A 17,938-nucleotide genomic window follows, 5' to 3' on the forward strand; every position below is an offset into this window, starting at 1 on the left:
AAAACCCCTCTTACAGTTAATGTGTGAATTCTCAGTTGGATAATTTCATTTTGTTAACTAATTATTAATTTTCTCAATAAATGAAACATAATTAGGTAAAAAATGTGTTAAGTATTAACACTTCTTGCCAAATCCCACCTGTGTGTAACAGGGTAATGCTGCTATGGACAATTTGTATGAATATAAACACAATGCTTTATTAAGGAAACTCTTGGTGTTCTTTAAATGTTATAAAGAAGCATTTCTAGGGATTTAGGCACTGAACAATATTAAATTAGCTGCAGATGTGAGAAAGCAAGAGAACAGGTTAATGTTTGAAGCTTATTTGTGGTTTCAGTTGATCTTCAGAGACTTGGGGAGATCTCCAGTTCCAGGCAAAGACTTCCATGTTTCCTGAGCCATGGTTGCTAATCTGCTGTATGCCATGGTTCAATAGTTTCAATAGTTCCATTTAATATGAGAGAATGTATACAATATACAACCCGAAATTCTTGTTCTTCACAGACACTCAGAAAAGCAGAAGATTGCCTCCAAAGAATGAGTGACAGTCGAAGCATTAGAACCTCAAACCCCCTCCTCCCTCCCCCTCCCCCACTTAATTCAGCAAAGTGCATCAGCGTCCTCCGCCCATCAAGCATGTAATAAAAAAGCCCTCAAGAAAGACCATGATCTGTAGTACAACAAAAACAAATCATTCACCCAACAGTTCGACAAACCACACCTCTTCCTAATAAAGGTACAAAACCAATGTAACTAGACTAGTCAACATTTCGCTGACAGCCTCTCCAAAAGTCATCTTGAGAAGCAGAATTGCCTTAATAATTTTAAATCTACAAATATTTTTTAATGTAGCATTGAAACACTCCAAAACAAATCAAAACAAATTAAAAAGTTAAGAGAATGCCGGGGAAAGAAAATGTGTCCCTGTGAGTATCCAAGTGAGATGCGGCGGCTGTGCTGAATCCCCAGACTTGCACACATTGCTTTTGATTTACTCCTCAAAAATTAGATTAGAAAATTTCACAGGTACAGAGGAGAGTCTAAAAATTATGTACAATACTGTGCAGAAGTCATAGGCACATGTAAAGAAAATTGTGAAGATCAAAGGTGCTTTCAAAAGAAATGAAATTAAATGACTTGAAATATCAAAAAATACTATAAAGAGTAGTAAACGGTAAAAAACCTTAAGTAAATCAATATTAGATGTGACTACTCTTTGTCTTTTGTTCTTAGGAACACTGTTGTGCAATTTTGTAAGAAAATCAACTGGTGGGTTTCTCCAAGCATCTTGGAGAACTTGCTACAGTTCTTCTGCAGACTTTATCTGAATCACTTCCTTCTGTCTCTCCGAGTTATCCCAGGCAACCTTGATAATGTTCAGATCAGGGCTCTGTAGAGGTCATGCCATGTGAAACCATGTGAAAAATCAAGCGTGCCTAAGAATTTTGCACAGTATGGTATAACTTTAAAATATACCCGCTTGAACAGAATGGGGATGTGGTTCCAGTACCAGATAAGAAACGGTGACACAAGGGGCCAGAGAGAAACAATTCCTCCCTATCCCATTTCCAGGAAGATTTGCACATAGCACCTGACTCCAGTTGGTAATGGGTCCATTTCAGCCCATCTCTGAGGTTTTAGGCACATCCCACTCTATCTTGTCTACAGGATATGTTCTGCATCCTGTTGCTGGGAGTCACATCTTACTCTCGGGCATTGGGGTGGAGAAGGCTGGTGTTTGGGGTTGAGTGGGCTCCAGGATCAGCCATGATGGAATGGCGGAGCAGACTCAATGGGCTAGGTGGCCTAATTCTACTCCTATGTCTTATAGGAGGCATAAGACACTCTTTCTCTCCGCTAGCCTGCAGTTCACCCTTGGGCAAGGTGTAACACCTGATTAGCCCCGCCATTCAGGGCCACATGAAGCCATGGGAGCCATGGTCATTTCAGCAGAAGCCTGGTTATGGTGACCACTGACTCCAGGCAACCTCTGAAGAGTATTGACAATGGCTGGAGTCACCCATCTTGTAAAGACACTGTTCAGAAGGCAACGGCAATTCACTTCTGTAGAAAAATTTGCCAAGAGCAAACTGATCGAAGACCGTGATCGCCCATGTCATGCGACATGGTACATAATGAAGATGACGATATCCCAATATACCCTGCCTCTGATACAACTGTATAAGGGTGGGTTCAAGGTTAGACAATGTGTTGGATTAGACTGTATAATGATTATTATTCTTGTGGCTTAACTTTCCAATGCCTGTTTGTATTTTTATATAATGACCTGTATACAGTGGATTCTGATTAATAGGGGCACATCGGGACCAGTACGTTTTGGCCCAAATAAGCAGCTGCCTCATTCACCCAAAGTTTCATTGAAATAGTTAAAAAGATATAAAACAGAAAAAACTACAGTTTAACTGAATAACAAACTATGTATTTAAATAAACTACAGAACAAATTAGAACACTAACAAAACTACTACAGTGCTATAAACCTGTATGAACTCAAATAATCATGAATTTATGATAGAAAATAAAACATCTTAATGAAACATTTCTCTGTGGCAGTTACACTCCCACCAAATTACTATGATTTACGATAACTTTTATACAAATATTTGAATAAATCTAGTAATTTCTGGAACCAAATATTTGGCATTTGTAACAAACTTTGAGATCAAGACTGATACTTTAAACTCTCCACACAGATAAGTGTTTAGAAATTAGTTCCATTGGATCACATTTTAGTCGTTTTCTACAAGTACAACTAATTTATGAATAGGACATTCAAGAACAGATGACACCATCTCTTGGTAGGATTACTGGACTCTTCAAGTCGAGAGGTAAGGAAGCCTTCTTTAATCACCCTCCCACCCTGAGAACACCATCTTACAATACTGGGTCAAGTTGGAACAATGGATGACTCAGTATTCACATTTCCTCTTTGAAGGCATCTCTTTGGGCCAGCTTTACAGGTACAAGACTGGCCTTCCTTCTGTTTTGACATTTATGGTTTTTGCTGTTTTGGCTCTCTTCGCTGGATCCGGGCAACTGCATTCAATGTCGTATGCCATTTTGAGAACCGTTTAAGTCTCTCCAAGAAATTTTCCTCTTTTTACCACCTTTGTTTGTAATACTTGTGTTGTTTTGACTTCAGGATCACCCACCAGAAGCTCTGGAGTTAACTTTGATGTGACAATCTCTCTTTCCCACAGAAACTTGGGTCCAGTAAGCCAATTTTGTTGTACCATCTTTCCTAGTGGGAGGAAGGAAGCTAAGAAGCCTAGTAGGACAAACACAAAGGCTACAGTCAAGAGGATTCCCTGCCGTGTTGCTGGTTTCTCATCTAGGGCAACTTTAAAAGAGAAGGTGTCACTTATCACACTCCACCTTATTCCCAACACAGTCTGGACTGGATCATAATTGAGATCCACATCCTGAACTCCATTAGCTCATTCACTGTCTGGAATTGACTCCAAGACTTCTCTGTTGTTGGAGGTGAACTTGTGGAGATGTAATCTCCTTTTCGCACACACGGTTTGCGCTTCTCTCACTAGTTTGATGGCTATGTCCACAGATTCTACACTGATGAGGCCGTCATCAACATAGAAATATTTTCTGATGAAGTTGGCTGCTGCTGGATACTCTTGTCCATTTTGGCTTGCAGGAGAGTTCATTCCATAATTTGCACAGCCAGGTGAGGATGCTGTTCCAAAAGGATAGACCTTCATACCATATTCTTTAAGCTCTGAATTTGTATCGGCATTTTCCCACCACAGGAACCGTAAGTAATCTCTGTCCTCTTGGCTTACATGGAACTTGTGGAACATTTTTTCTACATCACGGATGACTGCAATTGGGTATTTGTGGAATCTGCAGAGCACTCCTGTCAGCCCATTTGTGAGATCAAGTCCAGCTCGTAACTGATCATTCAGAGCTGCACCATCATACTTAGCAGAGCAGTCGAACACAAGCCTCATTTTCCCTGGTTTTCTAGGGTGATTGACTCCTTGGTGAGGAATATACCACATATTTCCTGGTGTGGGTTGATCTTCAGCTCTCTCCACATCACCATCCTTGAAGACACCTTCCATAAATTTAACGTAGTCATCATTGAATTTGGGATTTTTCTCAAGTTTCCCTTTCAGGTGCTTCAGCCTCACCAGAGCCAGCCGCTTATTTTCTGGTAGTTGAAGGTGCATCTTAAAGGGGAGGGGTATTTCCAGGTGCCCATCTGCATTCTGGTGTATTCTTTCATTCAATGATTGCATGAACTGTATGTCATCTTGTGGTATGCTCTTTTCCCCAGGGTTTGTATTTCTGAAGTCTGATTCAGGGGCTCTAATGACAGCAGCTGGGGTCAATGGTGGAAGTTCATTGACGGATACACGAAGGCACAGACCTGTCACTTCTGTTGACTTTGTGACCCGTGGTGAGCTGCTGACAATGCTCCAACCCAGGTCCGTCTTGACGGCATATGGCTCATCGTCACCTCCTGTGATGACTTGTTGTCGTGCCAACGCTCTCACGCAGTCGTAGCCTATCAGGAGTCTGACCTCGCAATTCATCAGCTCTGGTATTTCCTGTGCTATTCTATTCATTTGTTTCCACCTTTTGGCCGTTTCAGGGGTAGCAATGTGGGAATGTTGGAGTGGGATGATATCTCCGGTATAGTCTGGTGGCAAGTTGATGAAACTTTGCAATGAAAACCCTCTAACTCTAAGCCCACTAACTCTTCCACTCTGAACAATGGAATCTTTTCCCATCATTGTGGTAAGCTTTAACTTGACTGGCTCCCAACCTGCCCCATCTTCTCACATACCTCTTGGTGTACAAAAGTGTCGCTACTCTGTGTATCCAGTAGGGCATACACTAAGGTCTCTGTTTTAGGGGTGGTGCTTGAGGAAATCCATACAGGCACTACCATGGATGTGCTCCCACCATCACCTCTGTCTACACAGCAAGAGAGGGAAGATGTGTTTTCTTCCGCTTGTATAACATGAGAAGATGTGTCTTCTGCATCAGAAGGACGGTCTTCATGAAGTAGTGTTGGATGATGCTTCTTACATATGCCACAAGTAGCTTTCTCTTACAGTCCTTTGAATTGCGTCCTCTCCTAAGGCAGCCAAAGTGCAGGTTATTGTCCATGAACCTTCTCTTGTCCTCCAGTCTTATTAGCGAGCTTCTGGCATCTGTGGATGGAGTGGCATTCTCCACAGTACGTGCATGTGACTGGGTTTGAAGATAAAAACTATCTTGGATCCGTTTGAATCCTTTGAGCTGTTCTCCACGGCACTGTATGTCTCCACCACTGTGGTTGATTTATCTGATGCTTTCACATTTGTGTCGAAGGCATTAGCCTTTGTGCGCTTCGTGTCTCTAGATGACTTTTCTTCAGTCGGCTTCAAGGCATGAAAGGATGTTACAGGATTACAAGCGATTTCTGCTTCTTGTGCCACAAAATCAGCAAACTCCTTGAAATCAGGGAATTCCTCCATTTGTCGCAACTGCTTTGTGACGTAACGATTCTAGCAAGAGGTCACCCAATCAGGGAGTTTTTGGAGTATCTTTTGATTCTCTTCACAGTCATTTAACACTAAATTTTCGTAAATTTTCTGTGACCCAATTTTCATCATTATTCGACCTCTGTCAAGGAGAAGTTGTACCTCACCCTTGTTAGGCCACATCTGGAATAAGCAGCTGTTGCATGGGACCCATACACAAACAAAAATACTACTTCCATCGAGCAAGTCCTAAGACAGGCAGCCCGATTTGTCACAAATACCTGTGAGAGAGGAGCGAGTGTTACTCAACTTTTGAATTCATTAAAGTGGAACTGTCTCCAAGATAGACATGAAGCACACCATCTGACCTGTCTTTACAAAATGTTAAACGGTCAGCTTGACATAGACTACCAATCCTACACCAAACCCAAACCTATTAGGAGAAGATAAGGGTGCTCATTTCAATTTGAAATACTACCTACCTAGTCAGATGAATGCAGCAATTCACTCTTCCCCTGCACATGGAATGATCTTCATTCTACCATAGTCACACAATCAAACCGAATTAAATTTAAGACAGCTCTTCTTCTTCAAAAATCTCCTTCTTAAGTCCACCCTCCACCACCTCCAGTTTAAATTCCATGCGGAATATTTTGGAAGACCAAGAACCAAGAACACTTGAAGCCCTTTGATATGTGGCACGACATTGCTGCAGGCTGTCAGAAAATCACTGAATCCTTTCAGTTTAACTGACTCCCTCGAGCTGATCTTGGGCCAGTTATTCAGTTTTTCTCTAAATGCACACTGGATTACGAAGGGGTGGCCATACCGAGCATGCAAAGCCTCCCATGCCTGGTCGTAGGCTTCATCGTCCTTTCTGTGGAAACTTCCTTCCAATACAGATCGTGCCTCACCACTGATGTATTTTTGTAGGTAGAACAACCAGTCAGCTGGATTTATGCATCGCCATTCTATCTAGGCCTTAAAACTTGTGCTCCGCTCTATGAACTGAAGTGGGTCCCCTGAGAAGACTGAGGACTCAGGTGTAGGAAGTCTGGTGAGAACCATTGTCTCATGTAGGGCTTGTATTAACGATACTTCATTGTTAGTATTGTTTGTTCATTGTTATTGTTCTTATATGTTTGTTCCCGTTTAATTTCTTTATAAGGTATTGGAGGACAATTAGCCGGCTGACTGCTTGCTGTTCTACTTTCCTCCAAGGCCTCACCTGAGTCAGCTTCAGAGTAAGCCTTAAGCTTTGTGGCTATTATTTGAAGATTTCTCTGATTTTCCAGTGTTTTAAATTCTTGCCTCTGTACAGCGATAGCCTCCTCCATCTCCATTTCAGCCTGCTTTGCAACAAACTGTGCAGCACACTCTGCTCTTTTTGCTGTGATACTTTGCTGTTCTGATAAACAGCTTGAGTGGTGGCTACAAGCAGTGGATTTTTGGAGATTGTTGTCCCAAGTATTGACTGGGCATACTCTCTGTCGAGCACCATACGAAGTCTTGCGTTTTCTGCCTTAGCATCAAACTCCTCTTTCCCCACTTCACACATATGTACTTTCATTAGCCCCATCAAATCTGATGTTACTGCTGTGCAGGAATCCATCTTTCTTCTAATCTCAGTATAAGGTGCCGATTGAGATCGTGTATTTTCATACACATCTCTCACTTGTGTCTCCAGCCCTTCAGCAACATCCATTATGTCACCTATGTCTTGGTTGGAGCACTCATCCTTAAGTTTGGTACGTGTAGCTCTAACTTGTTCTTTCCAGCTTTCATATAGCTTGATGAATATACTTTCCCTCTGAGAAGCCTCTTCTTACTTAAGCTCCAGCATTTTTGGGATTAACTTTTTTACCCGTGAAGATTTCCTGGGTTCAACTCTCCCTGAAGCGGCATTGAACATGTTTTAGAAAAACACTGTATCTATCACCAAGTTATTGCTGAATATGCATATAACCTTTTGCAACTATGTAATTGTCAGTATAATCCAAGTACTAATATTTGATAGCTGTTTACTCAATAAACCTCCCAATACTCCTTTAGAATATGCGTTTGAACTCTCAGATCAAAAACACCATTAGAACATCCATAACAATGCCACAAGTAAAGCAGGAACAACAATTAGGCTATAATGATAAATCAATTACTTTTCTCATCAATAAACCAGTATTTTAACAAGTAATTTTCAAATTTTACGAATGTCCATAAGGTTGTAAAGGTAGCACAGTCAAACCTGATGCCGTCTGCAGAGTCACACTTTCCTGCCTGAAGACAGCAAGGGAATGAAACAGACAGTGCACTCTGAAGCCTGTAGAGAGGATATTTGCAAAGCCGTAGCCTACACTGGTAAATGTTGCTCTGTCTTGGTGAAATCATGGTTTTTTCAACCCGACAGTGTCAGGAGCAGACACTCCCGTTTTCTCCCGTGGATTGGCAAGCCTTTTCTCCAACAACTTCTCCGGTCATACTCTGCCCCAACGATTGTGCTTTCTCCTCTCTTCTTCCCGGACACATGGCACTCCTTACCTTGAACTCTCGGCCATGTTGACTGCACGTTTTCACTGTAACTACATTGATCCAATGAAATAATGACCGTGCCTCATACAGAGGTCCTTGAAGATTTATTTTTATCTCTCTCTCTCTCTTTCCTCAGCAGACACTGTGTAATCTACAAGAAAATAAAGGACATAAAGGGTTTGAAACATACATCTCTCAGTCTTTTAAAGTCTCTCAAGCTAGTGTCCGCCAAACAGGTCCAAAACACGTCAGCTCAACAGAAGTGTGCTGAAATCAAATAAAATCACTAAAAACGTATCACACTGTCCATGTTAAGGCACAATAACAACATTATACACAATATAAAAAAAAATAAAAACAATTACCGTGTGGGCCTCTTGGACCAAATGCAGAACAAGGTTATTTTAGGGCCATATGTCTTTCTCTGCTTCCACGTTGGTTCTGACCCATAATGCCACAGTCATGCTCTTACTAAGCTCTGATCATGTGACCCGTTACACTCTACATTAAATAACCTTACATAAAGAGCACAAAATTCTTAATCAAACAATATTTTAAGGTGATATGCTTTAAACTAATTTTTTTATCAATGTTACCTTTTTAACATCTTACTTATTACATTTTTAATCTTTTTTTACAGCTGTATGAACTCAAATAATCATGAATTTATGACAGAAACATAAATAATAAACATCTCAATGAAACATGTCTCTGAGACAGTTACAGTAACTGTAGAAAATGCCAAGAACAATCAGGAACAGTCCAACACATTGCAGGATCCTGTAGTAGTTTAACTCAATCTGATTACTTACTCAGGCACAATCAATTGGAAAACATCATTCATCATTGCTTTAAAACACCAACTCATAAATACAAGCCTGATCCAGTTTTAGAGTCAGAATCCCAAAAATTATACTGTATTGCGACTGATCCATTATAACAGATAGGACAATCGATAATAACCATCTGGATATTATAATACAGGATAACAAGTAAGAACAACTTCCGTAATTGATGCAGCCATCCCAAACACACATAACCTATAGAAATCAATAAGTGAAAAACACCGGAAATATGCTGAATTAAAAGAGAAAATTGAAAAGTTTTGGAGCAAGAAAAAAGTATACATTGTCCTGATAATAATATCTACAACTGGTATCCATCCCAAAGCCACTCCACGATAGTATTAAATAATTGGGGATACACTGTAATATCTATGTAAATCTTCAAAAAGCTACAAAACCAGACACCACTAGACTAGTCTGAAAGTTCCTGGAAATTGAGAAATGAGTGTGCTTGGCCATGCCCAGACCTTGGGTTTTACCAGCTTGAGCTGAGAAAAATAAAGTTAATTAATTAATTAATTAATTAATTAATAATTAATAGGTAGATAGGTAAATAACTCCCAGAAGGTTAATACACAGGTTGAGTCTGCGTAAAGAAGGGAAATACAATGTTGATATTCAAGGAGAATAGAATATAAAAGCCAGGAGATAATGCTGAAGCTTTATAAGACACTAGTCAGATTGCACTTGGAGTATTATCAAAAATTTTGGGCTCCTTATTTCAGAAAGGATGTGTTGTCATTGGAGAGAGTCCAGAGGAGGTTCATAGGATGATTCCGGGAATAAAGGGATTAACATATGAGGAGCATCTGGCAGCTTTGGAGTGGAAAAAAATTCCCACTGGAATTTAGAAGGATGCGTGGGGAGCTAATTGAAACTTACCAAATGTTGAAAGAACTAGATAAGGTGGATGTGGAGAGGACGGTGTTCACAACTAGCGAGCGCAGCCTCAAAATTGAGGGGTAACCTTTTAGAAAAGAAGTAAGCAGAATTGTTTTTAGACAAAGAAGCTAAATAAAATAAGGAATATGCAGGATCAGGTGATGTGCTGTAGCTGCATGAAGTGGGAGCTGGTGGGTCCCATTGTGATTCCTGGGGATCACACCCGCAACAAGTGTTGGCTGCTCGAGGAACTCAGGCTTGAAGTTGATGACCTGGAGTCTGAGCTTCAAACACTGCGGCACATCAGGGAGGGGGAGAGTCACCTGGGTTCCCATCAGGAAGTAGTCACACCCACTAGATTAGCTGCCTCAAATTCAGTCTGTGGTCAGGAACAAGAGGGTGTGGCTATGAGTGAGGTGGGTAGTGGGATCCAAGAGACGGTGATGGAGGAGCCTCAGCCCTTGAGCTTGTCCTACAGCTCTGAGATTCTTAGTTCCTGTGTGGATGAGAGTGGGGACTGAAGGTAGGATGAGCAACCTAACTATGGCACTGCAGTGCAGGGAACCATTCAAAATGGGGTGAGAAGAGAAATGTAGTGTTAATTGGGATAGTATAGTCAAGGGAATAGATAGAGATTTCTGTCACAGAGACAGAGCATCCCAAAGGTTGTGTCGCCTGCTTGGTGCCCAGGTTTAGGACATCTTATCTGCAGAGGAATTTGCAGTGGGAGGGGAAAGATCCAACTGTTGTGGTCCATGTGGGTACCAATGACAGAGGCAGAATGAGGAAAGAGGTTCTGCTGAAGGGATTTGAGCAGCTAGGGTCTAAATTAAAAAGCAGAACCAAAACAGTTCTGGATTACTACCTGAGCCACGTGCATATTGACATAGGGTCAAGAAGATTAGAGAGTTAAATCCTCAAGTATGGAGACCAGAACTGCATACAGTACTCCAGGTACGGCCCCATCAGTACCCTGTATAGTTGCAGCATGACCTCCCTTCTCCTGAATTCAATCCCTCTGGTAATGAAGCCCAACATTCTGTTTGCCCTCTTAATAACCTGTTGTACCTGCAAGCCAACTTTTTGCGATTCATGAACAAGCACTCCCAAGTCCCTCTGCACAACAGCATGCTGCAATCTTTCACCATTTAAATAATAATCTGCTCTTCTATTATTCCTTCCAAAGTGGATGATTTGCATTTACTAACATTGTATTCCATCTGCCAGACCTTGGCTCATTCACTTAACCCATCTATATCCCTCTGCAGACTCTCCACATCCGTACAATTTGATTTTCCACTCAGTTCAGTGTGATCAGCAAATTTTTCTACATTATACTCAGTCCCCTCTTCCAGCTCATCAATGTAAATGGTAAACAGCTGGGGGCCCAGCACTGACCCCTGTGGCACCCCACTTACCACAGTCTGCCAAATGGAGAAACACCCATTTATACCAACTCTCTGCCTTCTATCAGTTAACCAATCCACGATCCATGCCGATACACTTCCTCCAATTCCATGCATTCGAGTCTTATTTATAAGTGTCTTGTGCAGCACCTTATCGAACACCTTCTGGAAATCCAAGTATACGACATCCACCTGTTCCCCTCTATCCACTGCACTCATTATATCCTCGAAGAGCTTCAGTAAGTTTGTCAAACAGGACCTGCCCTTTCTGAATCCCAGCTGCGTCTGTCTAATGAAACCACTTCTTTCTGAATGTTTTGTTATTTCTTCCTTAATGACAGCTTCAAGCATTTTCCCGACTACAGATGTTAAGCTAACCTCTTTTTTTCCTACATCCTTTTTAAAAAAAGTGGCGTGACATTTGCTGTCTTCCAATCCGCCAGGACCTGCCCAGAATTTAGAGAGTTTTGAGAAATGTTTACTAACATGTCTACTATAACCTCTGCCAATTCCTTCAGCACCCTGGGATGCAACCCATCAGGACCAGGGGACTTATCTATCTTCGGGCCCTCTAGATTTTATCTGGGTCCTCACCTCCCATTTCGTCCATAACATCCTACTTTGTCATATTAGACGTGTCCTCCATCTGACATAAGATAGTCATTCAATGCCTCAGCCATTTCCTTAAGGAAACATGGCGCCAATTAGTGGCATGGTCCTGAATCCCTAAAGGGGCTGTGCCAGCTCTCCATATTCCAGAAAATCAGAGTGTATAATTCCCAGAAGCTGGCGTGGTTGGTTGCGTATCATAACTGCCATATTTAGGTTTGCTGATGACACCACTATCATTGGCTGAATTAAAGGTAGTGATGAATCAGTATATAGGAGAGAGATTGAAAATCTGCTTGAGTGGTGTCATAACAGCCACCACTCACTCAATGTAGACAAGTCCAAGAGGCTGATTGTTGACTTCAGGAGGCAGAAACCTGAGGTCCATGAGCCAGTCCTCATCAGAGGATTAGAGCTGGAGATTGTCAGCAAATTTAAAATCCTCGGTGTTATCATTTCAGAGGATCTGTCCTGGGCCCAGCACGTAAGTGCAATTACAAAGAAAGCAGGGCAGTGCCTCTATTTCCTTGGAAGGCTGAGGAGTTTCAGCATTACATCTAAAATTTTGGCAGACTTCTATAGCTGTGTGGTGGAGAGTGTACTGACTGGCTGCATCACAGCCTGGTATGGAAACTCCAATATCCTTTGACTGAAGTACTGCGCAAACGCAGTAGGAGCATTCTCGAGCAAGTCCAGCAAAGAGCTTTGAAAACTCAGTCTCCATAAGAGGGGCACTACCTCCTCCCATAGATGCTGTCTGGCCTGCTGAGTTCGGTCAGCATTCTGTGTTTTTATTTATTTCCAGCATCTGCAGATTCACTTATGGTACCATCTAGTGAAGCGGTCTTTGATGCAGTGATCTGAGTCAGAGTGGTAAGGCTTTGGCTCAACAAAGGCATAGAGGCAATGTAAGTAGGTAAATTCATTCCTTATGTCTTATTTAACTCTTGAGAGAATAGGGATTGATGGAGCCAGTGTTCTGTTCTGGCTGTCAGATGTGGGATTTCCTGGAGACTACCAGCCTCCCAGATGACCACATCATGGAGGGCATCAAAGGGTATGGGGAGAAGACAGGGGAGTGGGGATGACTTGAGGAATTGGATCAGCCCATGATTGAATGGCGGAGCAGACTCAATGGGCCGAATGGCCTACTTCTGCTTCTATATCTTATAGTCTTATGGTCTTATGATAAACAGGAGCTACAGGGAGGTAGTCACCCCAAGGCTATAAGAGTCAGATGAATGAGTAACTGTCAGGAGAGGGAAGGGAGAATGTCAGGTAGTGGAGAGCACCCCTATGGCCGTCCCCCTCAACAAAAAATACTCCATTTTGAGTACTGTTGTGGGGGGGGGAGGGTCATATCAGGAGGAAGCAACAGTGGCCATGCCTCTGGCATTGAGTCTGGCCCTGTGGCTCAGAAGGGTAGGAAACTATAGATAGGGGAGCCGACAGATGATTCTGTGGATGTGAAAAAGAAATACAGATGTTAGCTTGCTTCCCAGTTTCTGAACACATCCACAATATCCCGAAAAGGGAGGGCGAGCAGACAGAAGTCATGGTACATATTGGTAGCAACAACATAGGAAGCAAATGGGAGGAGGTCCTGAAAACAGAGTACAGGGAATTAGGAAAGAGGCGGTGAAGCAGACCTCACGGGTAGTAATCTCAGGATTGTTGCCTGTGCCATGCAATACTGAGGAGAGGAATAGAATGAGGTGGCAGATAAGTGTGTGGCTGAAGATTTGGAGGAGGGGCAGGGATTCAGACTTCTGGGGCAGGTGGGACCTGTGCAAAAGGGATGGGTTACACTTGAATACAAGGCAGACCAATATTTTTGCAGGCAGGTTTACTAGAGCTAATGGGAGTGGTTTAAACTAATATTGCAAAGGGATGGGAACTTGTATGAGAGAACTGAGGATGAGCCAGCAGGTTTACAGGTAGGTGATGGGTGTAACATGAAATAAAGGAAGGACAAGCCAATGATTGGGTGCAAATACAGACAGAGCAAAGAGTTAAATTCTATATCTGTGGCAAAATTCAGAAGGGTGAAGAATGCAGGACTGAAGGTGTTGTATTTAAATGCACATAGCATTCAGAATAAGGTAGATAAACTTGTGGCACAGTTAGAGATTGATCAGTATGACATTGTGGGCAGCACTGAGTCATAGCTAAAAGAAGGTCTGTGGTGAACTACATATACCTGTCTGGACATGCCCCCCCCCCCCCCCCTGCTGACTGCTCCTGTGACTCCTCCCACAGACTGTGGCTCCCATAAAGGCGATTGGAGACACAGACCCTTCCTCAGTCTCCAGGATGTCGTGTGATGGTCACTTGCTGCTTGTGCTTTCTTCCAGCCAATAAAAGCCTACCTTAACCCACGTCTCAGAGTTATTGATGGTGCATCAAGGTCATAGTTGGGAGCTTAACATCGAAGGATATACTTTGTCTTGAAAGGATAGGCAGGAAGGCACAGGCAGTGGTGTGGCCCTGTCAATAAGAGGTAGAATTACAACTTTAGAAAGAAGTGACATAGGATCAGAGAATGTTGAATCTTTCTGGGTGGAGTTAAGAAACTGTAAAGGTAAAAAAACTATTATGGCATCAGCTTCAGTTTTGGGTCCATTCATAGAAGCCATTTTCTTCTTCCCTGTACACTTGATTCAGTTTTTAGACAATGGGGTTTGAACGCTCTTATGCGCATTAAGGATTTGTACACTGATAATATATTTGATAGCTTTGATAACCTGTGCAGTAAATATGGCCTTCCACATAATCATTTTTTTAAATACCTGCAGATTCACCACTTTGTCAAGGAAAAATTTCTCTCTTTTCCTGATCTACCACCTGCTATGTTGTGGGAAAAACTCACTCTTAGCTTTAATAATAATGGGCTGATCTCTGTACTATACTCTCAGCTGATGTCTTTGGGAGTTCAAGATCTAAACAAAACTAAGACTAGGTGGGAGGATGCCCTTGGTATGGATCTGGCTGAGGAATATTGGGCAGCATTGAATAGGGTTCATTCCTCATCATCATGTGCCAGACTGGGGCTCATACAATTTAAAGTTTTACACGGGGTACATTTAAGTAAAGCCAGGCTTGCTGACATATATCCCCGGACAGACTCTAGCTGTGACAGGTGTTCCTCCTCTCTGGCTGGTTTAGTGCATGCATTTTGGTCTTGCCCTCATCTTGATGGCTATTGGACACTGGTTTTTAAAATTATCAGTGAGGTTTTGGGGGTGACACTTATAGTATTTGGTGTGGAAGATGATGTTTTTGGTTTCAATGCAAACTAGTTGGATATCACTGCATTTACATCGTTTTTGGCCCGTAGGAGAATCTTGCTGGTCTGGAAATCTGCCATTCCCCCATCTGCTGCTGCTTGGTTAGAGGATGTAATGTTCTTTCTGAAATTAGAAAAGATTAAATTCACTCAGAGGGAATTTGTGGAAAAAGTTCTATTCAAAATGGGGACCTTTCTTGTCATATTTTGGGAGTCTTAAGGAATTACCTACTAGTTGAGGGCATTTGATTGTACTTGGGAAGTTGCCTCCCTTTTAATACGCATATGGTTTACGTCACAGGGTGGTTGATGAATTGTAATATGAGGGTATTGTGGATCATCTGACATGTTGTGGATGTGTGTGGGCCTTCATCTTGAAGGATTGTGGGGGTGTGGCTGTGACGTATTTGTGAATTGTTGTATTGTAAATGCATTAGCTGCCATGGTATGTTCAGGGAGGGAGGGTGAGGGGACGCTTGTTTAGGGGTAAGATACAAAAGCAAAATGGAGGAAAATGTAATCCATGATGTATTCTGTATTGTGTCATTCCTCCAATGAAAATATATTTTAAAAAACTATTATGAGAATCATATATAGGCCTCCAAATAGTAGCCAAGATGTGGGGTTGAGATTACAAAGGGAGCTGGAAAAGGCAAGTAATAAGGGTAATGCCACAATTGTAATGGGGGATGTCAATATACAAGGGGATTGGGAAGATCGGATTGGTGCAGGATCGCAAGAGAGGGAACTTGTTGAATGCCTATTTAGAATGCTGCTTAGAGCAACTTATGCTTGAACCTACTCAGGGAAAGACTATCTTAGATTGGGTGTTGTGTAATAACTCAGATCTTATTAGGGAGCTTAATGTAAAAGAACTCTTAGGAGGCAGTGATCATAATGTGATTGAATTCATACTGCAGTTTGAGAGGGAGAAGCATGTCATATGTATCAATATCACAATGGAATAAAGGGAATTACAGAGGCATGAGAGAGAAGCTTGCCTCCCTCAGATGGTTTGGAGGAAGATACTAGTGGAGATGACGGCAGAGCAGAGATGGCTGAAGTTTCTGGGAATTGTTCACAAGGTACAGGATAGATATGTCCCACTGAAGAAATTCTCAAATGGCAGGGATAGGCAGACGTGGCTGACAAGGGAAATTAAGGACTGCATAAAAGCCAAGGAAGGGGCATATAAGGTAACAAAAGTGAGTGGGAAGTTGGAAGACTGGGAAGCTTTTGAAATCCAACAAAAGGCAACTAAAAAGCCATAAGAAGGAAAAAGATGAAGTATGAGGCCAAACTAGCCAATAATGTAAAGGAGGATACTAAAAGTTTTCTCAGTTATATAAAGAGTAAAAAGGAGGTGAGAGTTGATATTGGACCACTGACTGATGCAGGAGGCAGCGAGTGGGAATAAAGGGGGTCTTTTCTGGTTGGCTGCCAGTGACTAGTGGTGTTCCTCAGGAGTCAGTATTGGGACTGCTACTTTTCACATTGTTCGTTAATGATTTAGATAATGAAATAAATGGCTTTGTGGCAAAGTGTATGGATGATACAAAGATAAGGGGTGGGGGGTAATGCTGAGGAAGCAATGTGATTTCAGCAGAGACAGATTGGAAGAATGGGCAAACGATGCATTTTGGTAAAAGGAACAATAGTGCGGACTATTATCTAAGTGGGGAGAAAATTCAAACATCAGAGGTGCAGAGGGGCTTAGAGTCCTCATGCAAGACTCCTAGAAGGTCAATTTAAAGGTTGAGTCTACGGTAAAGAAGGAAAATTCGATGTTGGCAATTTATTTCAAGGGGAATAAAATGTAAAAGCAAACAGATAATGCTGAAACTTTATAAGGCACTAGTCAGCCCACAGTTGGAGTATTGTTAACAGTTTTGGGCCCCACATCTCAGAAAGGATGTGCTGTCATTGGAGAGAGTCCAGAAGTGGTTCACAAGCATGATTCCGGGAATGAAGGGGTTAACATATGATGAGAGTTTGGCAGCTGTTATGTTACTTCTGGTTAAATGTACCATAGGTTAACAGTAAAGAATCATATTCTGGAAGAATTAGAGAACTTTTATTTACAATAATAAACAAACACGTCTTAACCCAGCCACGTGCTGGAACATTCTAGTAATTCTGCACATTCTCAATGCTCTGTCCAATCATGTACTGGCACATCATTGCACGTGATATCACCACATCTTCCTTTCCTTAAAAAGAGAAACAATTAACAACATTAATCAAAACACATCGATATCAGATAACTGAAACTCTGAAGTTAGCTCTTCCTTAAGGTCTTTGCCATTTTTTCTTAACACTGCTCCCTCCTCTGTTTGGACCATGTATGATCTGGTCTGTGTCCATGTGTTCATTTTGTCTTATATCCTCACTTTGTCTCCTTGTCCTTCAGACAAACGTCTCCTTAGATCAGTCAATCCATGTTCCACTGTCATTTGTAATGAAATACGACTCTTCTTTTCTTCATCTCATTCATTAACTGTGTGATCTGTTTTTTATGCTGAGACTTCATCATTTCAATAAAACTTAACAGTTCCTTCACTTGTGCTTTCAGTTCTTCCTGTTACTGTGCTCACTGTGAGCATTCTTGCTCTAGACAGTGATGAAATTGAATCTCATATTTTCTCAGTGTCTCTTTCATTATTGCTTGCATTGAAGCAACCTCCTCCTCCCATTGCTTTTTCATATCATCAATTGCCTCCTGTTTGGTCGTCTCAGACACTACAGCTACTGCTTTTATATTCTCCATGTCAGCCTTTGCCTCCATGAGCTGGACCTACAGTCGAGTAACATCATCACCTTCTGCCGACTGTAATGCAACACTGTTGTTTCAGCTCTGTGTCACTGTCCAAGACTA

General features: G+C 41.9%; 1 protein-coding gene across 4 annotated transcripts in view; it reads left to right on the plus strand.

Moving 5' to 3' along the window:
* Positions 1–17,938, plus strand: part of scara3 (scavenger receptor class A, member 3) — a 117,332-nt gene that overhangs the window by 73,217 nt on the left and 26,177 nt on the right. The window lies entirely within an intron of this gene.

The sequence above is a fragment of the Hypanus sabinus genome, chromosome 10, assembly GCF_030144855.1.
Source record: "Hypanus sabinus isolate sHypSab1 chromosome 10, sHypSab1.hap1, whole genome shotgun sequence".
Lineage (NCBI taxonomy): Eukaryota > Metazoa > Chordata > Chondrichthyes > Myliobatiformes > Dasyatidae > Hypanus > Hypanus sabinus.